The sequence below is a fragment of the Eptatretus burgeri genome, chromosome 2 (assembly GCF_056783735.1).
Source record: "Eptatretus burgeri isolate ZD-2024b chromosome 2, Ebu_testis_v1, whole genome shotgun sequence".
Taxonomy (NCBI): domain Eukaryota; kingdom Metazoa; phylum Chordata; class Myxini; order Myxiniformes; family Myxinidae; genus Eptatretus; species Eptatretus burgeri.
Genome location: NC_140962.1, coordinates 12657204 through 12678463, shown reverse-complemented (window position 1 = coordinate 12678463; position 21260 = coordinate 12657204). Strand labels below are relative to the sequence as shown.

Here is a 21260-nt window from a genome sequence, read left to right as displayed (position 1 = left end):
GGTATTATCTTATTGTGTTTCAGACTCTCTCTCTTCTGTGCTTGTGTTTTGGATGGAGTATTTTTTTTTTAATGAAATTTGCTTCATCATATTATGCTATGTATATTTTATGTGAGAAAACAACTATTTTGACCAACGAGATGGGTTGGGGTGTATTGGTAGGAAGGAGTGGTGGTTAAGCAATTTGAATAGTATGCTCACTTTGTAAGTTATCTGGTGTGGATTCATTCCTCAAATAAATGAGGCGCCGCGAGGAGGAGTGATGTAAGGGCCACATCGGCCATTTTGGAGTTGATGCCATATAGCACTATTTTAACCCTTCCCCTATCATCATCATATCATTAAAAAATGTCGCTTGCATCACTCGTCCTCGCCGGGCCTTAAATGGTCTGCTATATGAGTTGCACTTCACGGACAGGGCATTGCATTGGAGAGCACTTATTTCCTTCCGAGGGAACGTTAATCCGGTTGCGAAAATGGAGGCACACCGCTACGACTGATTACCAGTGGATGGGACGCCATGATAGAATTAGTGGCAGACTTTACCCATCATGACAGATAACACTCTAACTTTATTTCATCAAAGGGACGAGGTATTTTTTTTTTTTTTGTATTCTGGAACAGTGTTGTCAATTTTGAAGTTGCAGAGCATCACATTGTGGATGGAGCACAGTAGAAAACAGAATCAAAATAAAGACCAATTGCTGCACCGTAGTCCTAAGAAGGAAGCCAGATGTAACGATACATGTGCGCGTGACACACACACACACATTGTCGAGGATCTGGCCGGTTAAATTTTACCTCCCCCCCCCCCCCCGATCCAATTGTGTGGAGGGGCGGTTAACACCGACTCGTCCGGATCGCTGAACTGTTTTCCTTTGGAGGTGGATACGTGATCCTCAGAGATCATGTCACGTGCGGGAGGGGCAGGGCGGCACTGACGGAGTGACGGATGGAAAGCACAGCACAAGGGGTTTTGACTCGAACCCCACGATACATGCATGGACGCAGCAAGTTGAAATAAATGAGGATTTAATGAAAATATAAATATTTACAAGGGTAATTCGAAATGTAATAATAATACGTGAAGTATATTAACCCTAAAGTTGAGGCGCCTCTTCACACAGACTTAAATACAGACATGGGGGAAAACGAAGCAAAAGAAAATCCTCCCTTTATTCTGGCACTTATCTTTGTCCAGAGATGGTCTCTATTGAACTTTGCGATCGATGCGCTTCGTCCTGCTTGGGTAGACGTGCCCAAAATGGCACCGAGCCACTCTCTGGGTGGGAAACGTACATAAGGTAATTCTTGAGGTGATATTCAATGCTTGGGCTCACCAACTGCCATACAGCTTATTCGTCGATCGTGCTTAATGGCGCCATCTCTTCGGCGATATACACGAGGCTTCGAGGTCTGTCTCTCATGACCAGCCAAGAGTCAATGGCCAGTGTCTTGCTCCACCACGCAAGCCAATTCGCCTCAGCACAAAAATGAGAATCGTGCCGTCGTCTTCATCCGTCAAAGGAAAGCCAGCTATAATGCCCTGATCTTACACACCATCTCCGAGCTCCCTCGTCTCTCGACCGTGTGCGTCCCTTACACCAAACTCCAACCAACCAAACCAAAACCTCTTCCTTCTCACGTCACGCCCCTCAATCATCCACCTCCGGGCGTGACTTTCTGGCATGAAACCTAGGAAGGCGGGGCTTCTCGCCTGCTTGGACATGCAGCTGTCATACACATTATTTGAATGCTTAATTATAATTACGATAATTGAGAATCCCAATGATAATTGAGGTAACACCGGTCAACGAGCGTATTATGAGACTAAGGATTCGTGACTCCAAGGTGTCATTTCCCTGGTCTCTGTCAATGCTCCGACTGAGGCGAGTGATCTCACCGTGAAGGACGCATTCTACGCCATGCTCGAGTCTGTGGTTGATCAGTGCCCGAGGCGAGATACACTTCTAATTCTAGTTTGGGGATTTCAATGCATCGACTGGAACTGATAGGGATGGTTATGAGACGTGTGTTGTTCCCCATGGGTCTGGAACTGTGAACGAGAATAGCACGAAGTTCCTTGACTTTGCAAGAAGTCATGGACTTGGAGTGACTGGTTCATGGTTTCAGCGCCCACAAGCTCATCGCTGGACTTGGTATTCCAACGCTGGCGGTGTGGCAAAGATGATTGACCATGTCCTCGTTGACGGTCGCTGGAGGATGATCCAGAACTGCAGGGTCTGCAGGAGTGCTCAGTTCCTCAATACTGACCACCGGCTTGTTGTAGCAACTCTAAAGCTGCACCTTCAATCCTGGAGAATGGTACCATCCCAGCCTAGGCTGGATGTTGGGAAGCTCAAGGATGAGAGAGTAGCTGGGGAGTTTGCGAACAGGCTGAGTGGACATTTGGGGTGTCTGGGTGCTTTGGGGGGTCCTGAAGAATTGTGGAGTGCCTTCAAGACCACCGTCCTTGATGTTGCCGTTGGTTATCTTGGAACTCACCGCAGGGCAAAGAATAATTTTGTCTCGAGGGACACTGGTTACCATTGACCAGAGTCACAGGGCCAGGCTGAATGGCAGAGCTGAGCTGTTCAGGGAGCTGAGGCATAAAACTGTACGTGCACTGAGGGTGGACAAGGAGGCCTATGTGCGAGGAATCTGTGAAGGGGTAGAGAATCGCCTGTGGACAGGTGATTCTCGTCAGACTTACAGGGGAATTCGCACATTGCGTTCATCCAAGCCCATCCCTCGGAGCACTGGAGTTCGAGCAGAGAGTGGTAGGCTCTTGACAGGAGTCTAAAGTGAAGGCCAGCTGGGCCGGTTACTTTGAGCGGTTGTACCAGGCTGATCCCCCAGCTGTCGAGTTGGGCGTCAAGGGTGTTACAATCCCTGTTGCTGACCCTCGAATAAACTGTGGTCCACCTTCGCTTGTTGAAACGGGGTAGAGCTCCAGGGATCTGTGGCATCCATGCTGAACTTCTCAAGGCTGGTGGAAATGCTGCACTCGTGTCGTTGCATGCAGTTTTTTTCATCTGCCTGGAACACAGGCATGATCCCAACTGATTGGAAGAGGGGCCTTGTTGTCCCTCTCTGGAAAGGGAAGGGTGATCGCCAAGACTGCAACAACTACCGAGGGGTGACGCTGCTCTCAGTGCCGGGCAAGGTCTTTGCTCGGATAATTCTTGAAAGGGTTCACCACCATCTGCTTGAGCACCAGCGTCCAGAGCAGTCAGGCTTTACACCAAAGAGGTCAACGATTGACCGTATCTTTGCTCTTCGTGTCCTCACCGAACACAGACGAGAGTTTCGGCAGGGGCTGCTTGCAGCTTATGTTGATCTCTGTAAAGCGTTCGATTCAGTTAATCGGGATGCCCTCTGGAGGATTCTTGGTCTTCGTGGGGTGCCACCAAAACTGATCGATCTGATGTCTGAACTCTACTCTGGTACTGAGAGTGCTGTGAAGTGTGGTGGTACCATCTCTGACTTATTTCCAGTTGTTACTGGAGTTCGTCAGGGATGTGTACTTGCCCCCACACTTTTCAGCACTTGTATGGTCTGAATTTTAGGGAGGATGTCGGAAAGATCAAGCCACGGTGCATCGTTTGGGAATGTCAAGATCTCGGACCTTGATTTCGCAGATGATGCAGTCATCTTTGCGGAGACTTTAGACATCCTCTTGGGGGCCCTCGAGGTGCTGAATGAGGAGTCGGAGCCGCTGGGATTACGGGTTTCTTGGGTCAAAACTAAGATCCAGGCTTTCGGTGACATCTTGGATGCTGCTGTCCTGTCTGTGTCTGTTTGTGGTGAGGATGTTGAGGTCGTGGAGAGATTCACTTACCTTGGCAGTGATATTCATGTCTCTGCTGGCTGTGAGTCAGAAGTCAATAGATGTCTGGGTCGGGCCTGGGGAGTCATGGATTTACTGGATCATGGGGTGTGGCGCTGCCGGTACCTGTGCGGGAGGATGAAAGTCCGAGTCTTCAGGTCCTTGGTGCTTCCAGTCTTGCTCTATGGATGCGAGACTTGGACTCTGACCAAGGATCTGAGATGGAGACTTAATTCCTTTGGTACCAGGTCTCTTCGGAGAATCCTTGGCTATCGCTGGTCAGATTTTGTGTCCAACGAGCGGTTGCTGAGAGAGACTCGGATGAGATTTGTTACCTGCATAGTCCGTGAGTGTCAGTTGCGGCTGTATGGACATGTGGCTCGTTTTCCTGACGCTGATCCTGCTCACCATATTCTCTCAGCGAGGGAGTCTCGTGAGTGGAGAAGGCCAATGGGCCGACCACGTGCCTCGTGGTTGCAGCAGGTTGATCGGCATCTCAAGGAGATGGGGATGGGCCTTTCATCTGCCTCGGGGAAGGCCAGACGGAGGCCCCTGGAGCACCGGCGGAAAGTGGACGCAGCGATGCGCTGTTCTGGCACATGCTCCCATACCTGACCTGACCTTGATTATAATGTATTTTATAAATTTTATTTTTTATTTTATTTTTGTTTAAATACCTTCATTATTATATATATAGTGTTTAATATTCAAGACGTTACCTCACTAAAATAACTAATTCAATATTATTATATCAAATGCAATAATTTTTTTTTTTTTTTTTTTTTTGCATATACCTGGTCGAGGCTCGTGAGAGAGCTAACACAACGCACATCAAGGGGGCATGAGCCAAGAGGGGTGGGAGTGGGAGGGACAAAACAATGGGGAACAGAGACATTAGGAGATCTGTGGAAGGGAGAGGGATGGGACGGGGAACATGGGGAATAGAAGATGGACATTACAGGGGCTTTCAGGAAGGAAAGCAGGGAATTTGAAGGAAGTGGGCTTGGGTGGATTATCGGGGGTAGAAAAGATCGAGGATTTGGATGGGGGATGATAAGAGGTGGTGGTAAACAGCTGTTTTGAAAGCCTGGAGGAAAGAATGGGAAAGAACAGAGGGAGTTTATTCCAAAGGTGGGGAAAAAGAGGAATGAAAGAGTGAAGGTGAGCAGTGATTCGTGATTTTGGTAGTTTTACCAGAAGGTGGTTGTTGGCTGACCTTGAGCGCCCTGAGGAAATGTGGTGGGGACAAATCGCAGAGAGAGCAGGGGGGGCAAGGCTGGAGAGGAGACTGTAGAAGACAGAAAGACCACCGACCAACCTGCGGTGATTGAGTGAGAGGCCCAAAGACTCGGCCTCATTGCGGGAGATGTCGATGATCCGAAATGCCCTGGTTTCTACAGCGTGAAGCCGAGAAAGGTGGGAGGCAGGAGCACCAGCCTAGAGGGGAGAGCAGTACTCCATCAGGCTATGGACAAAAGCTTTGTAAGTGGTCAGGAAGGCCGAGGAAGGACTTTGCACGACGGAGGATTCCCAGTCGGCGACTGACTTTGGAGGCGAGGTTTGAAATGTGGCTTTCCCAGGAAAGGTCATGGCAGATAGTGAGTCCCAGAAGCTTTAAAGAAAGGACTTCTTCCAGAGGATTGTTGAGAAAGTGGATGGGTGGGTTTTCTAAACGGTCCTTTCGAAGAGACATAGTGAGAGTGCGATTTGTCCGGATTGAAAGACGTGTTCCACGTGTTGGACCAGTTTGTGATTTTATCCAGATCTGCAGTGTTTATTATATATATATATATATATATATATATATATATATATATATATATATATATATATATATATATATATATATATATATATATATATATATATATATATATATATATATATATATATATAAGCTGTTTAGCTTACTTTCCCTGAGACGGAAATAAATGAAAAAATAAAATAAGATGTTTGCCTAAAAGAGGGAAAGAGGAAAGAGATGAGGCAAAGAAACAGTCACCGGCATGTAAGAAGAATGGATTAGGTAGGGTTAATGTGGGGAGAAAAGATCACCGTTTATATTGGGGCAATGACATGATGGTAGTGTACTGCATGCTGGAAACCTTGGAGGGAAGAGTAACATTGAATCGCCGTCAGAAAGCAGTTTTACAAATGGGAGAAAAGAATAACAAAAGAGTGGAGGTGGGAAGCCTGGATTTTGGGAATTTGATGAAGAGGAAGTTACTGGATGAACACACGTCCTGGAGGAGGGAGTTTGGGTTGGTCAGATAGCTGAAAGGGAGCAAAGGTTGCTATAACAGAGGATAAGAAGTAATAAAATGGAGGACCCAGACCTATTTGCAATGCAAAAGCAACAAGCTTTGTGCTTTGGCCTCATCATAGAGGATGGCAATAATATTGAAAGCCTTTGATTGTATAGAATCTCGGAGAGAGACAGGTGATTATGAGGTACCAGCGTAAAGGGGATATGAGTACTCCATTGAGCTATGCATCGAAACATTTTTTATTTCACAGCATTTCTTTTCTTGCACTTTGTTGTTCATACAGTTTTAATCATTGTCATTGCAAAACATAATGAAAAGGGGAATTTGAATGGTAAATGGCAGGTGTTGAGTGTTGTAAGTATGCCAGCATATGGTACGTGGAAGTATAGTTCGACATACTGGATAACCATTGAGGTCCAAGTACACAGAATGAAAACTCTTGCCTCATGATATTGCTGCAAAGCATGCAATCTTTGCTTCCTCACTGGACAAGGAAGTGCAGCAAAATTATCTGTAAAATATAATATTGTTTGCGAGCTCCAGGTGCCATGCTGCGTGCGACATGAAGCCGTGTAAATTTTGAATGCCACAAGTGAACAAATTAACGGCAACTCTGTGTCACGCTGCAAGTAAATGCACTCGCAAAGATGAAACTAAGCGATATTAAGAGGTGATCTTTATTTTATTCCATCATTCATTTCAATTGTTAATGTCGCCATAAAACAAACAGATTCGCGGAATGACACACGGCAGCTGCGCGAAAGCTTAAACTGAGGCTTGTTTGCCAGATTTACCCCAGATTTACCCATGCATGGATGAATTGGAGTGAGTCAGATGGATTGAGGATTCCAACACATAAAGACATATTAATTCATCGGGAAATAATGAAGAAAGGGTTGAGAATAAATAAACTGTACAGACAATGCGCTTAATCTAATTTCCTTCCCTGGTACTTTAACTTGTCTTATAACTAAGCCTCATCACTCAATAAATACTTGAACAATAAAAAGGAAAGATTAGAGATTACCATGAGGCAGGGTGGACAGGTAAGGCCTTCCCTTTTGCTCGAGGTGCCATAGGCTAGTTTTGGTCTGACGTGCAGGCTGGCATTTCCCCCCGCACCTTCGACAGGCTCAAGGTGAGTCGCTCAGCTGTGGTCGCAGGAAGGATTGGGATCTGGGCATTATTACTGCCTTCGTAGATCACAGCACAGGGGCACAATCCGAAGCTGTCTGTTGTCGAAGGTTGAATAGCTTGCTGAAGGACTTCTGCAAATTTGCTTTGTTGGATCACTAGCTTGAACGTCTGTGGAATCGCACCAAGAGAGGACCCGCTGAATTTACTGCACCCTGTGAGTGTCGGCAGCTGTAGAGGAACCTAGGTAGGGTTTGAAACAGAAAAACGCTTACCTTGTGTAGCTTTTCTTGGTTGCTTTATTATTTTTTGGAGTCATAATGGTTTGGAGTCATGATATTATGATATTTACTGTTAATTATGTTGGCCAGAGTGTGGGGGGGGGGTGCTGCATGCTGTGGAAGTTGAGGACTGTTGTACATATATTGTTTGTTTTCATTCTGGGAGTATAAGAGAAATTGTACGAGATTTTTCAACTATTGCTAAAACGAGAAGTGTGTGTGTTATTGCTGTACTAGTATAAAGCTCTTCAAAATCGATTGGTTGGAGTTATTTTATTCAAAATATTCAAGGAGATTGAAAGATATGATTTGTTGCAAGAAAGTAAAAGTGTTATTTTGAAACAAACCAAATGTACAAATGTGATCCGATAGAACGTCTACAGCCCCTTTCAAAATTTTCACCTTTTGTTGCCTTGTAGCCTGGAATTAAATAGCATTAAATCAGACTCTCCACATTTATTTACACATCGTAACCCACAACTTCCAAGTGAAAAACAAAATTTTACAAATTTCAGAAAATTAATTAAAAATACAAAACTAGAATATTGTCGTGTCCGAGCAGTTAACACTAGCCTGGACGGATAGCCGAATGGTCTCAACTCGGAGGTGAACAGCCGAGATTCTTTGCGATTTATGCCGTGTGTGGGATGGAAAGCAGCGAAGGTGCTTTCCAGAATAAAAGCACACAGGTTTATTCTCGAACCCACAACGAATAGACGAACACAAGGAAATTCAACAATAATAGTTGAATGAAAATAAATCGGTGTGATAATGAAAGGTGAGGTAAAACGAAATACTAGTTTGAGACGTCTCCACTTGATCATAAAAAACAGACAAGGGGAAAGATAAAATAAAAGAAAATCCTACCTTTATGCCGGCACTCGGCTTTACATCGAGAGATAACCTTTAGGAGCCTGATGATTGTCAAACCATGAAGTCTCCGCGTGGGAAGCGCACAAAATGGCGCAAAGTCGCTCTCCTTTGCCACATATGTGAGATAATTCATGCGGGCAGTCCTCAACGCCAATAGCCCACAAACCGCCATTCATTACAGTTCCTTCTCACAATTGAAAATGCTAACACTGCTCCCTCTCAGTACCAGGTCCACACACAAAAAATGGCGCCGCCTTCCTCGTCGATCATACAACAACGGAGGCTGTCAAGTTAGAGCTGATGGACACGCTCTTCTCCTTCTTTCTCTCCTCCCAAAGCACACAAACTTCACGACCTAGCTGAACAGACAATGGCTAGCGTCTTGTTCCCGCACGTGAGCAAATTCGCACCAGGACGAACAACGAGAGTTGCGCAGCTTTCTTGTTCGTGCCGAGGAAGAAGCAAGAGAGAGGCCCTTCTGTTCGAACCACCCTCTCTTACTCGAATCTGCTCTCTCTGACGTCATCCTGTCCAATCATGAACCCCGGGGCAGGGTTTTGCCTGCTTGGGAACGTTCGGGCTCTGTCGGCAGCTGGGTTAGTGGTTGTTGTAAAAACATGGTTCTTTTTTATGGCCAATCCTGTAAATGCAAAAACGTAGGAAAAGGTCACAGATGGCAACCACATACTGGGATAACTAGCCTTGGACCCTACGTAGGTAACACAACACCAACCCCCATGGGGTGACACATAAAAAAATCTTAAGCACACAGTTTTCCCGACAAATTCCATCGACATGTCTCCTACCCATCCACAGTCCATTATTGGTTTCTGATTGTGATTATTTCAGAATAGAATCAGCTGTTCCTGTCAGTTTCCTGAGCTGGGTAGTACATTTCACAGCAAAGACTCAACCATGAGCACCAATGAGCTTTCAAAAGATTTCTGGGATAAAGTTGTGGAAAGGCACAGATCAGGGGATGGGTATAAAAATATTTCAAAGGCCTTAAATACCCCTTGGAGCACAGTCAAGACTATCATTAAGAAGTGGAAGGTGTATGGTACCACCAATACCCTGCCTAGATCAGAGTGTCCCAACAAACTGGATGACCAAGCGAGGAGGAGACTGATCAGAGAGGCCACCAAGAGGCCAATGGCATATTTGAAAGAACTACAGGCCTTTATGGAAAAGACTGGTCACTGTGTGCATGTGACAGCAATATCCCAAGCACTCCACAAGTCTGGCCTGTATGGTATGGTGGCAATAAGGAAGCCATTGCTCAAAAAAGCCCACCTGGAGTCCCATTTCCAAATCCATTGAGACCATACTCTGTGCAGAGCGTTGGTGCTGCCTAAGCAGTCTCCTGGGCTATTGGGCACAATCCTGGGTTGGTCGCCACTCTGGCACAGGATACTTGAATGGCTCAATCATCCCAGAAAGCTGTTACTCATTTTGCCAAACTCAGAAGGATGACAAGCTGAGTCAACCCCACCTGGTATTAATTCAACAGCTAAGCAGGATTTGAACTCGGGACCCTAGGATCCCAAGCCCACCACCCTAACCATTAAGCTAACACCAGGCATCGAGTCCTATTTGAGGTATGCAAAAAACCACTCTGGAGATTCTGAAGCCATGTGGCAAAAAGTTTTGTGGTCTGACGAAACAAAGATGGAACTTTTTCACCGAAATGCAAAACGTTACGTTTGGTGCAAACCCAATGCAACTTCACTGAGCTTGAACAGTTTTGCACAGAAGAATGGGCAAATATTGTCCAATCAAGGTGTGCAAAGTTGTTAGAGACCTATCTCAACAGACTTAGCTGTAGTTGCTGTCAAAGGTGCTTCCACCAAGTATTAATTCAGGGGGGTGGGTTTAAGGGTCTTGTGGATTTATCCAACCAAGATATTCTAGCTTTGTATTTTTATCTTTCTGAAATTTGTAAAATTTGCTTTTCATTTGGAAGTTGTGGGTTATGATACGTAAATGAAGGTGGAAAGAGTCTGATTTAATGCAATTTAATTCCAGGTTATAACATAACAGGTGAAAATTTTGAAAGGGGGTTTAGACTTTCCATAGGCACTGTATGTGATCCGATTTTCTTTAACTTCTGTGACGTTATGTTTTGATGGTTCCAGCCTCATGAGCATGCCAAAATCTGAAGCCTCGGCCTAGCGTCAGGTGTGCTTATATCTTCTTTATTTATTAGATATCCTACGGATGTAAATGAACACTCCTTTTACTCTGTGCACGTTACACATCATAGGCAGTGATTTTTCTCTCCCTGAGCCTTGTATTTATTATTTAAAAAAAAACGTTTCTGTGCACTGCCCTTGAGGCATGGTTTGTAAGTCATCATCTACAATTCCTATAGAAGAGTTGCAATTACTTTTTTATGGAAAATGTTTTTGCAGTATTGTTTTTTTTTAATTTTATCCAGAGAAAAATAGACAGTCTTGAATACACAGTCATGTTGAAATATTGGCCTTTAACACCCTACTCAAATCGTCCGACTGAAGGTGGACATGCAAATACAAAAAAAAACTGTTACAGAAGTAGATAACCACGACTGCCACTCATTTGTATCAACAGGAAATGGTTGGAACTTGACTCCTTTCATCTACGGATATTTCTCATACTTCCCATATTTTTGGGAGTCAGATTTACATCTGGGAACACCACAATTATGTTTAATAATTTTGAAATTGCCACTCCTTCATTTATATGCTGAAAAATGTGTTAAAAAGACTTCCAGATTTCATCTGAGCAACAGCAGGTTAAAAGTGCACCAGTTATCAGAAGTGAGTCACTGGAAATGCACTCACAGTGCATGTGTGAAAGGTCTCATTAGCATTTATATGTCATTTTGAAAGTATCTTATTCGCGAAACCATGTCTTGTGTGAATAAATGAACAATTTTTTTCTTAAGCACAGATTGCCTCGTGTTGCTGCCCTTTTGTCAGGCTGATCCTCGGGTTCATTGGGGTTACTTAGAGGGCTACATTGGTAATAATAATCCTGATTTATCTGACTTTTATTTGTGGATATTTTCATTCCTGGAAATTTCTTGACTGTCCCTCCCCCCCGGGATATTGGCTTCAAGTTGCATCAGTATGCAAAATTTCAGCTGTCTCGTCCACCGACCATTGATATCAGTCAGTGAGCCAGTGACTGTGAGTCAGTGGTTAGAAAGGGCTTTATATTCTGTACTAGCAAAGGAACCTGTCATTGCCGGGCAACGCCGGGTGCCGCCTCTCACTCCACCCCCTCCCTCATCTCACCCCACCCACCTCCCTCCAGACTCTCATCTCACCCCTTCCTTGCCCATACCTCCATCTTTTGGGTCTGAGGGGTCTTTGGGGTCTTGCTGGTCTTAAAGGGTCTTGCAGGTTTTATGGTCTTAAAAGTCTTAGATGTCTGAAGGGTCTTACGTGTCTTTGGGGACTAAAAGATCTTTGGGGTATTCCGGGTCTTTGGTCTCTAAACGGTCTTTATAGTTTGGGGGTCTTAAGGGTCTTATAGGTCTTTTGGGGGTCTAATGTTCTTGGAGGGGGAGGGGGTGTCTCAACAGTCCAACTCTAAAAGGTCGAGAGGTTTAAAAGGTACACTGCAGTCGTATGTCATGAATAGAAGTGCCTGTCGTCAGGGTGCAAATTTCGTTCAAACAGTACGTAATTAATAGACATATGGTTACACGGCTTCACAGACATCTTTAGTGTCTTAAAGGGTCTTTTTTCTTTTTAATTTTTTTTTTTTATACATTGTCGAGACTCGTATAAGAGCTAACACGCAGAACATATAACAAAGGGAGCAGGAGATGAGGGGTGGGAGAGGGAAGCACAAAACAGTAGGAAACAGAGACATTAGGAGATCTGTGGAAGGGAGAGGGATGGGCGGACACACAGGGTAAACAAGATGGCCACTACGGAGACTTTCAGGAAGGAAAGCAGGGAATTTGAAGGAGGTGGGTTTGGGGTGTATTAACGGGGGTCGAGAAGATTATGGTTTTGGATGGAGGAAGATAGGAGATGGTGGTGAACAGCTGTTTTGAAGACCTGGGAGGGAGTGAGATTTTGAAGGGAAGAGTGGGATTTAAGAGAGTGTGGGAGTTTGTTCCAAAGGTGGGGAAAAAAGAGGAATGAAAGAGTGAAGGTGAACAGTGATTCTTGATTTTGGTAGTTTCACCAGAAGGGGGTTGCTGGCAGACTTTCCTTGCGGAAATATAGGCTGAGGGGGGAGGGGGGAACAGAGCACAGAGAGAGCAGGGGGGCAAGGCCGGAAACGAGACGGAAGAAGACAGAGAGACTACCAACCTGCCTGCGGTGAGAGTGGGAGACCCAAACAAAGGCTCAGCTTCATCGCGGGAGATACCAATGATCCTAAATGCCTTTGTTTCCAGAACGTGAAGCCGAGCTAGGTGTGAGGCGGGAGCACCAGCCCAGAGGGGAGAGCAGTACTCCATCAGGCTGTGGATGAAAGCTTTATATATGGTTTGGAGCTCAGGTTTGCCAAGGAAAAACTTTGCATGATGCAGGATGCCCAGTCAGCGACTGGCTTTGTGGGACAGCTTGGAGATATGGCTTTCCTCAGGAAGATCATGGCAGAGTGAGGCCCAAAAGCTTGAACGAAAGGACTTCTTCAAGAGGAATGTTGACAAAGTAGATTGGGTGGGGGGGGGGCAGTTCCAGATGGTCCTTTTGGAGAGACATGAGAGTGAGAAATGTTTTTTTTTCCATTTGTTTTGTATACCTTGTCGAGGCTCGTGTGAGAGCGAACACACAATGCACATCAAGCGGGGCATGAGATGAGGGGAGGGAGTGGGAAGGACAAAACAGTGGCGAACAGAGACATTAGGAGATCTGTGGAAGTGAGAGGGATGGGATGGGGAACATGGGGAATAGAAGATGGACATTACAGGGAATTTGAAGGAGGTGGGCTTGGGTGGATTATCGGGGGAAGAAAAGATCGAGGATTTGGATGGGGGATGATGAGAGGTGGTGGTGAACAGCTGTTTTGAAGGCCTGGAGGGAAGAATGGGAATGAATAGAGTGAGGGAGTTTATTCCAAAGGCGGGAAAAAAAGAGGAATGAAAGAGTGAAGGTGAGCAGTGATTCGTGATTTTGGTAGTTTTACCAGAAGGGGGTTGTTGGCGGACCTTGAGCACCCTGTGGAAATGTGGTGGGGACAAATTGCAGAGAGAGCAGGGGGGGGGCGCGAGGCTGGAGAGGAGACTGTAGAAGACAGAAAGACCACCGACCAGCCTGCGGTGAGAGAGTAATAGGCCCAAAGACTCAGCCTCATTGCGAGAGTTGCCAATGATCCGAAATGCTTTGGTTTCTACAGCGTGAAGCCGAGAAAGGTGGGAGGCAGGAGCATCAGCCAGGAGGGAGAGCAGTACTCCATCAGGCTGCGGACAAAAGCTTTGTAAGTGGTCAGGAGCTCAGGTGGGCCGAGGAAGGACTTTGCACGACGGAGGATTCCCAGTCGGCGACTGGCTTTGGAGGCGAGGTTTGAAATGTGGCTTTCCCAGGAAAGGTCATGGCAGATAATCAGACCCAGAAGCTTGAAAGAAAGGACTTCTTCCAGAGGATTGTTGAGATAGTGGATGGGGGGGGGGTTCTAAATGGTCCTTTCAAAGATACATGGTGAGAGTGAGATTTGTCTGGATTGAAAGACATGTTCCACATGTTGGACCAGTTTGTGATTTTATCCAGATCTGCAGTGAGCGAAGAAGCTGCTGCTTGCCGGTCTGAGCTGATGATCAATGGTAGGGCAGAGGGTGGAGTCATCAGCAAAGAGATATAGAGGATTTTCCAGAGAGTCAGAGAGATCATTGATGAAAACCAGAAAAACAACAGGGCCCAGAACACTGCCTTGAGGAACTCCAGCCTGGACAGGAAGAGGGGATGGGATAATTCCATTAAGAGCCACGTGCTGACTGCGACAGGAGAGGAAGTCTGTGAGCCATGAGTGGAGATTGCCTTGGATACCATAATAAGAGAATTTGGTGAGCAGGGCGGGGTGCCAGAATGTATCGAAAGTGAGTGATATATCTAGGGAGATGGATCTGATATCTTGTTTGGCATTGAGTACCTCCATCCATTGTTGCGAAAGCCAGAGCAGCATTTCCAGGGTAGAGTGACCTGGTCTGAATCCAAATTTATGATCAGAAATCAAGCCATTGGAGAAGAGGAAGGATTTAATGTCTGAAGCGATTATCGATTCCATGACCTTGCTAATGATTGGGAGGAGGCTGATTGGTCTGTAGTTGCAGGGATCCGTTTTTGCACCTTTTTATGCAGAGTGGTAATGTTTGTTGATATCCAAGCAGATGACAGATGACCTTGAGCAAATGAGAGGGTGAATAGGACGGAGAGAGAGAGAGAGAGTGAGCAAGAGCAGCAGAGCAGAGTGTCAGAGAGATCATTGATGCCTATAAATGAACAATCTCCTGGTTTTTAGGACATGCGGGCTGATGCCATCTGGACCAGTTTCAGAATCTGAGTCGAGATTTGACAGCAAGCTCTCCACCTTGTCAGGAGAAAAGCATACAGAGTCCAGGAACAGCTGGGTGCGACTGGGTAAGGTTGGTAGAGAAAGAGATGGGTTTGGGACAAGATTTAGAAACAGAGTTTAGGCATTCAGCTTTTTCATGGGCAGTGCCAGCTGTGCAGCCATTTGAGCTCAGGAGGGAATGGAGGGGGAACATGCAACAGAAACAGACTTAACTAGATGCCCCCAGGATTTGGAGGGGGGAGGCAGGTTTGAGAGTTCAGACTTGAGATTGGAAAGATGTTGTTTCCTGGCTCTCCTGAGGGTAGACACACACTTGTTCTGAGCTTTGTGGAAAGGACTGAGATAGCCTTCAGTTGGATTTGCCTTCCATGAGGTGAAGGAAAGTTGTTTCAGGACAACAGCCTCGCCTTAAGCTTCAGTGTTTCATGTGTGGGAGGAAGGATAGGATAGCTTTAGATGAGATGGGATAAATTTGTGAAAGACAGACAGAATTTCTGCAGGGGGTCTTCAGGGTCTTCAGGGTCTTAAGAGTGTTATGGGTCTTTAAAGGCTGAGGTGGTGGATAAAAAACGCTGAGGACAATCCCCGGGTTGGAGTTGGTTTGTCTGCCAAATTTGGTGTTTGTCGGCCCAGCGGTCCTTTGCAAAATAACGAGAACATGCAGCCAGACATACAGATAACAAATTTTATTTGTTCCATTTTATATATTAATAATTAAGTGGATTGTAAAAGAGATTTTTTTTTTTAATGACGTGTGTTGTGCTTGCATTCTGCAAGCAGGTAAATATATCAAGAAAGGGTGCTGAGAATGAGCTCTATTTAACAGTTTACAGGCATAGTACTTTTTCTGTAAAAGGTTATAAAATATTACTATTGTTTACATTGTTATGGGTTGCCAGGCAACATTAAGAGACAGAGTTTATGATTTAGTCGAAGACAAACACAAAGGGGTCGAGCTTATGAGTTGAAGTCAAAAACAAACTCTTTGATTGTCATATTCTTGTCGCTGTTCCCACATTGCACGTCATCAATGGCAGAGCCAGTTGTCGTCATGTTGTGTTTGCATTTCTTCTTTTTGATACATCGATTGATTTTAGATTAGCAACTATTGTTATAAGCTCCTCGAGAGATAGTGGTCTGGTCTGGGTTCAATTCCCGACTAGATAAACCTTCAGGTCAGTGATCCACTGCAAACGGGTCATTGTTTTTGGTCATGTGACCCTCTCTGAATGAAGTGAGGCTGCACTCGCAGACTTCTTTTTTGTGGATATTTTCATTCCGCAACATTTATGGGTATTTTTTCTCCAGAATCTTGGCTTCAAATTACAGTTTATCAGTACTGTATGTAAAATTTCAACTTTCTCACCCACTGAGAAAGTACTAAACATTTATGAGTGAGTGAGACAGGGAGTGGTTGGAAGAAGGTGTGTATGAATCTGAGCTGCTCATTTCCACCTCACGAACGCTGAGTTTTCCAAACTGGATTCATCGTGTTTTATGTTGTTGTCGTTCGTCTACATGTTCCTGTTGTAACCCGTGCAATATTTCATGTTAATTCATCTGTTGTTTGCTGTGCGTTTTGTTCATTTTGTATTGTCAAGGTCTGAATGGCCTTCCCTCGGGCAGAAAGTGTATCGAGCCATCTTGCTTTTATCCTGGGTATATTCCCAGGCATTTTTCTTCTTTCCTCAACACTATCCGATTTCTTCTCTTCGCTTCAAAAAAAATCAAAACAAACAAACAATATATATATATTTTTAAAATATTCTCACTCCATAACGCTTCTCATTTCTACTTGAATTTCCTTCTGCTTCTCGGTCTACATCCCTCCTCTTTTCTCAAAACTGAATATATACATGTGCGTGCGTGCGCGCATGCGCGTGTGTATCAGTGTCTCCTCCATAACTCCAAAACCATAAAACCTTGCAGCCTGAAACTTTACATGTGTACTAAGAAAACTCCAAGGAAGTGCAAGAGTGTAAATTGGATGTATGGGTGAATTAAAATGCCCCTTTTGAAGATAATTAACGGCCTTATTTAATTATATCCTTCATCAGGGGAGAATCGGCCACCTCACTCTCTTGGGACTAAAAGTGTTTCCTGGGTAACCTTGCTGGGGTCTGAAGCCACCATGTTTTTTTTGGCCTGCTCAACGATCCCTTGACTTGTAACAGGCCGCAATGATTTCAGAACGATAGTTTTTTTTGTTGTTTTTTCCCCACTTTCCTTACTCATATTATCGAATACCTGTTCATCATAGCTGGATTCACTGTATGTTTCGCTTTTGTAAGTATTAAAATTAACAAATTAGTAGTTTGGAGCGATTTAATGCATGATATGATGTGATTTTCCACGATCTACTCTCATGGACAAATTGATTTACATCATCAAAATATTATTTCGGTTTTGAGTATCGGATATCGTCCGGACTAAATAAGTGTCGAAATCTGTTGTGAAATCAGATAATTTAAAGATATAACGGGCAGGATATACCTATTTACTTTCAGCAAGCAAGGCTATGTTCTCCCCTTCTCCAGAGATGCACAAGAAAATGTGAAATTTCCAAACCATTAAACTTATCTTTTACTACTGTTTGGAGAATTCTATTCCATCCATTGGGACCATATTCTATTCCATCTGTGCAGAGCATTGGTGCTGCCTAAGCCGTCGCCTTGGCTATTGTACACAATCCTGGACGGGTCGTCACTCCGACACAGTATACCAGCGTGCTGGTACTCACTTTGCCGACCTCGGAAGGATGACAGGCAGAGTCAACCCCACCTGGTATTAATTCAACTGCCAAGGGGGATTTGAACTCAGGATCCTAGGATCCCAAGTCCACCACCCTAACCATTAAGTCAACACCAGGCATAGAAACATCTCGACTGATTGATACATGACGTGTACACATCTCGAGGGACAGATGCATGACGTGTACACATCTCGAGGGACAGATACATGACTTGTAAGAATTATATTGAGTGAACAAAAAATTAAGGAACATGCCAAAATTAACTAGCTTCATTGAGTTATATGATTTAATGCATTCACTGCTAGACCTTGCGCCCTGTCCCCCAGAGGGACTGCCAATCCATAGTGTCTGCCAGATCTGTGTCTATATTTTCGGAGGTTTCACGAGGTGCTCTTCAGGGAACTCTATGGTCAAGGAGGAAGGTGGGCCGTCATTGTGTTAAGGCCCTGTCACACCTTGACGATTTAGCCAGCATATGACAACGTATCAAAATTTATCTAAAATGCTGGCGTATGCTGAACTATTGATTTTTTTTTTTCAGTTTTGGGTGTATAATAACGAGTTGGACATATGCATAACGTATCCGTAACGTACACAGAACGTTTCGATAACTTGTAGATAAATTATACCAATGGATGCTTAGCGTGTTGTCGGCGTTCACAACTTATGCCCAACGATAGTCTAACTTATGCATAGCGCACGGCAGCGTATCGCCGACGATCACGTGGCGTAGGCTATTAAAAGGCTGCTGCTCAAAGATTCAAATCATAACCGCACGAGACATCGAAGTGTCTACTCACCATGGAGCCTGGAACACTGACGGGTTCCTCCTGTGAACCCCATTTTTATATACCAATTCCCCTAAATGCTGCCAATACGCCATTATACGGTAGCTATAAGTTAGAAACACGTTCAGTAAGTTCTGTGGTCGTCTGAAAGACGTCAAGTATGTCTACATACGTCAATATGCGTTGGAGATACGTCACACATAGGTTCAAAGCACGTTATTCATAGGTTAGAAATAAGTTTCGGGTACACTAGACATTACCTCGACGTATTTTGACTTATGAGTAACTTACAAGTAACGTGTGTCAACGATCGCATAATGTGCCTACAACTTATGGCCAGCATATGCGGAACGTGTGAGTCATACGCTGGCATACGTCAAAAAATTTTGAGCATGCTGAAAATTTGTCGACGAGCTAGGCGTACTACGACGCATGCCAGTGTGCTTCAGCGTGCTCTTAATGTATACAAAACTTACCCATAACGTATTCGACGTGTGCCAGCGTATTCGCCAAATTTTTCATACGTCGGCATACGCTGGCTAAAATGTCAAGGTGTGACAGGGCCTTAAGAGAGGAGTGGGGTTGGCACATTAATTTGTGAGAAGAAACTGTACGAAGGTTTATGGGCCGTTAACGAAGGAGGACCACCCGCGTGAATTACCATGTTCATTTCTCGCTCAGAGAGCGGCTCGGCGCCATTTGGGTGCGGTTTCCCACGCAGGACAATGCGGTTCGATCACCAAGCTATTCAAAGATCATCTCAGGACACCTAGCTCAGTGCCAGAATAAAGGGAGGAATTTTCTTTTGTTTTTTTTTTTTCTTTCCCCTTGCCTGTTTTTGTAACTGTGTGTGGAGACATCTAAACTAAAATGGGCTTTAAATTAACTCGCGTTTTATGATCATGTTTTCGATTTATCTCCATTATAAACATTTCGGGATTTATGTTCATTAAACCCTTATTTATTAAAGTTGCTTGTCTCTGTCGATTTGTTGTGGGTTCGAGCATAAACCCTTGTGCCTCCATCCTGGTGAACGCTTCTGGTGCGTGCCTTTGTCGCCCTCCATCCTGTGCACGCAATAATCTCCAGGATTCATGTGTTGGCCTCAAAGGGAAACTGTTCAGCGATCCGTCCAGTTCGGTGTTAACCACCCATCCAAGACAACTGGGCAGGATAATTAACTTAACCAGCGTGGACACGACAATATTTTTCTGTCCAAGAAAGGTCACATTTTCTGCCCAAAACAGATATTGAGGCCCAAGAGCTCTGTAGCCTGTACCTTTCATAGGTGAGATTGTACCTCTCATGCAGTGATAGATCTTTATTTACCAGATAAATCGGGAAAGAATGGGACAGTGAACACACACTTTTGCGATAACTGTGACCTTTTGATTTTATAACTTTCAAACTGAGGAGACAGCTTTTAAGATGAACCTCATAAATAAACAAATTGTATTTTTTTTTTTCATGAAAATATCATGTGGTATAAAAGAAAAATGAATTGTATTTGCAAAACAACTTGACTGCTGGCTTTACATCTTGTATTTATACACAGGGTGTCCCAAAAGTTAGTTTACCAGACTTAATCTATTGTTCTTTATTTAGGTGCCTTTCCATCCTTCAGGGCAGTTATTGAATATTACTGAAGACCAAGAAAAATATTTTCTAATGATTAAAAGAAGAATACAAAAACAGTTTGCTTTAAAATATATTTACAACTATATTTGCAAAATCTATGTGTAAACGTACAGAATATTTTGTCTATACATCTCGGTAAACTAACTTTTGGGACACCCTGTATACTGTGAACCATGGTGTCTGTCCGTGCGTTTGTGTCTCTCTGTTTACGGTGGCTGCTTCCCGCACTGCGTTTGAAAAGCTGTGCATGCAGACAACGCTCCATATTCACTTTTTTATTGTCTCTTCAAGTAATGTTTAAAATCAACAGAAATATCTGCATTAATGTAGATTTTAATACAGATCTTTGCATGAATTGATGCACAATTTAAAATATCTATATTTTGCCCTCTTTTTAGACGAACCCAAACCCAACCTCGCAGCCGGATGTTTCACCACCATTTCGCGGTGGGAAGTATAAGTAGTTCACAGCTTTGGCTTTGAGTGAAACCAACAGTGCAACACAATTAACCTTTTTTTAAGGTTAATTAATTAAGGTTAATTTAAAACGTGAGGTCCATTAAATAACTCGAATTGATAAGTTAACCTTAAACTTTTCTCGTCATGGGGATGGGTACTTTTGCTTACTTTTCCCATCACTAAGGATAGGTACTTTTGCTCGTAACTTATATTTTGCAGTTTGCTTGTACTTACTGGATAAATTAAAAAATTTGATGAAAGTGCTGCATATAAATACATTTCCTAGCAATTTCATGAGATTGGTTTGTCTACTGAAAATGATTTAAACAGTGACTGTTTGCCACAATTTCTTCTTACAAGTTGCTAGTTCTTAATTTCTTCTCCCTCTCCCCTTGCACATGCATCTTATCTTAAACCCCCACCCTCTCTCATAGAGCAACTCGTATGGTGTTGTAATTTTGACCAGAATATTTTGTCCTTTGTCCACTGCTCACTTTTATTTGTCCACATTTTCCTTTCACCCCCCTCCTAATATCGAGCAATTTTAGGAACAGAAAAGCTCTATTTCCACTCAAAAATTTTTGCTTTCTTGCTCACCAACAAAAAATCACTTTTAAAAGCTTATTGGAGTTGGCATGTTTTGCATTCCCTTCTGAACCAATGGCTCACAATGCTCAGAACCCAATTTCAATTCCAATATCTTTGTCCTGCATGTGATTTATGTGT

The 21260-nt window shown here is 44.0% G+C and overlaps 1 protein-coding gene across 4 annotated transcripts in view; it reads left to right on the top strand.

Annotated features, from left to right (window-relative positions):
• LOC147031443 (papilin-like) overlaps positions 1-21260 on the top strand; it is a 69927-nt gene that overhangs the window by 5739 nt on the left and 42928 nt on the right. The gene's annotated exons all lie outside the window — the stretch shown is intronic.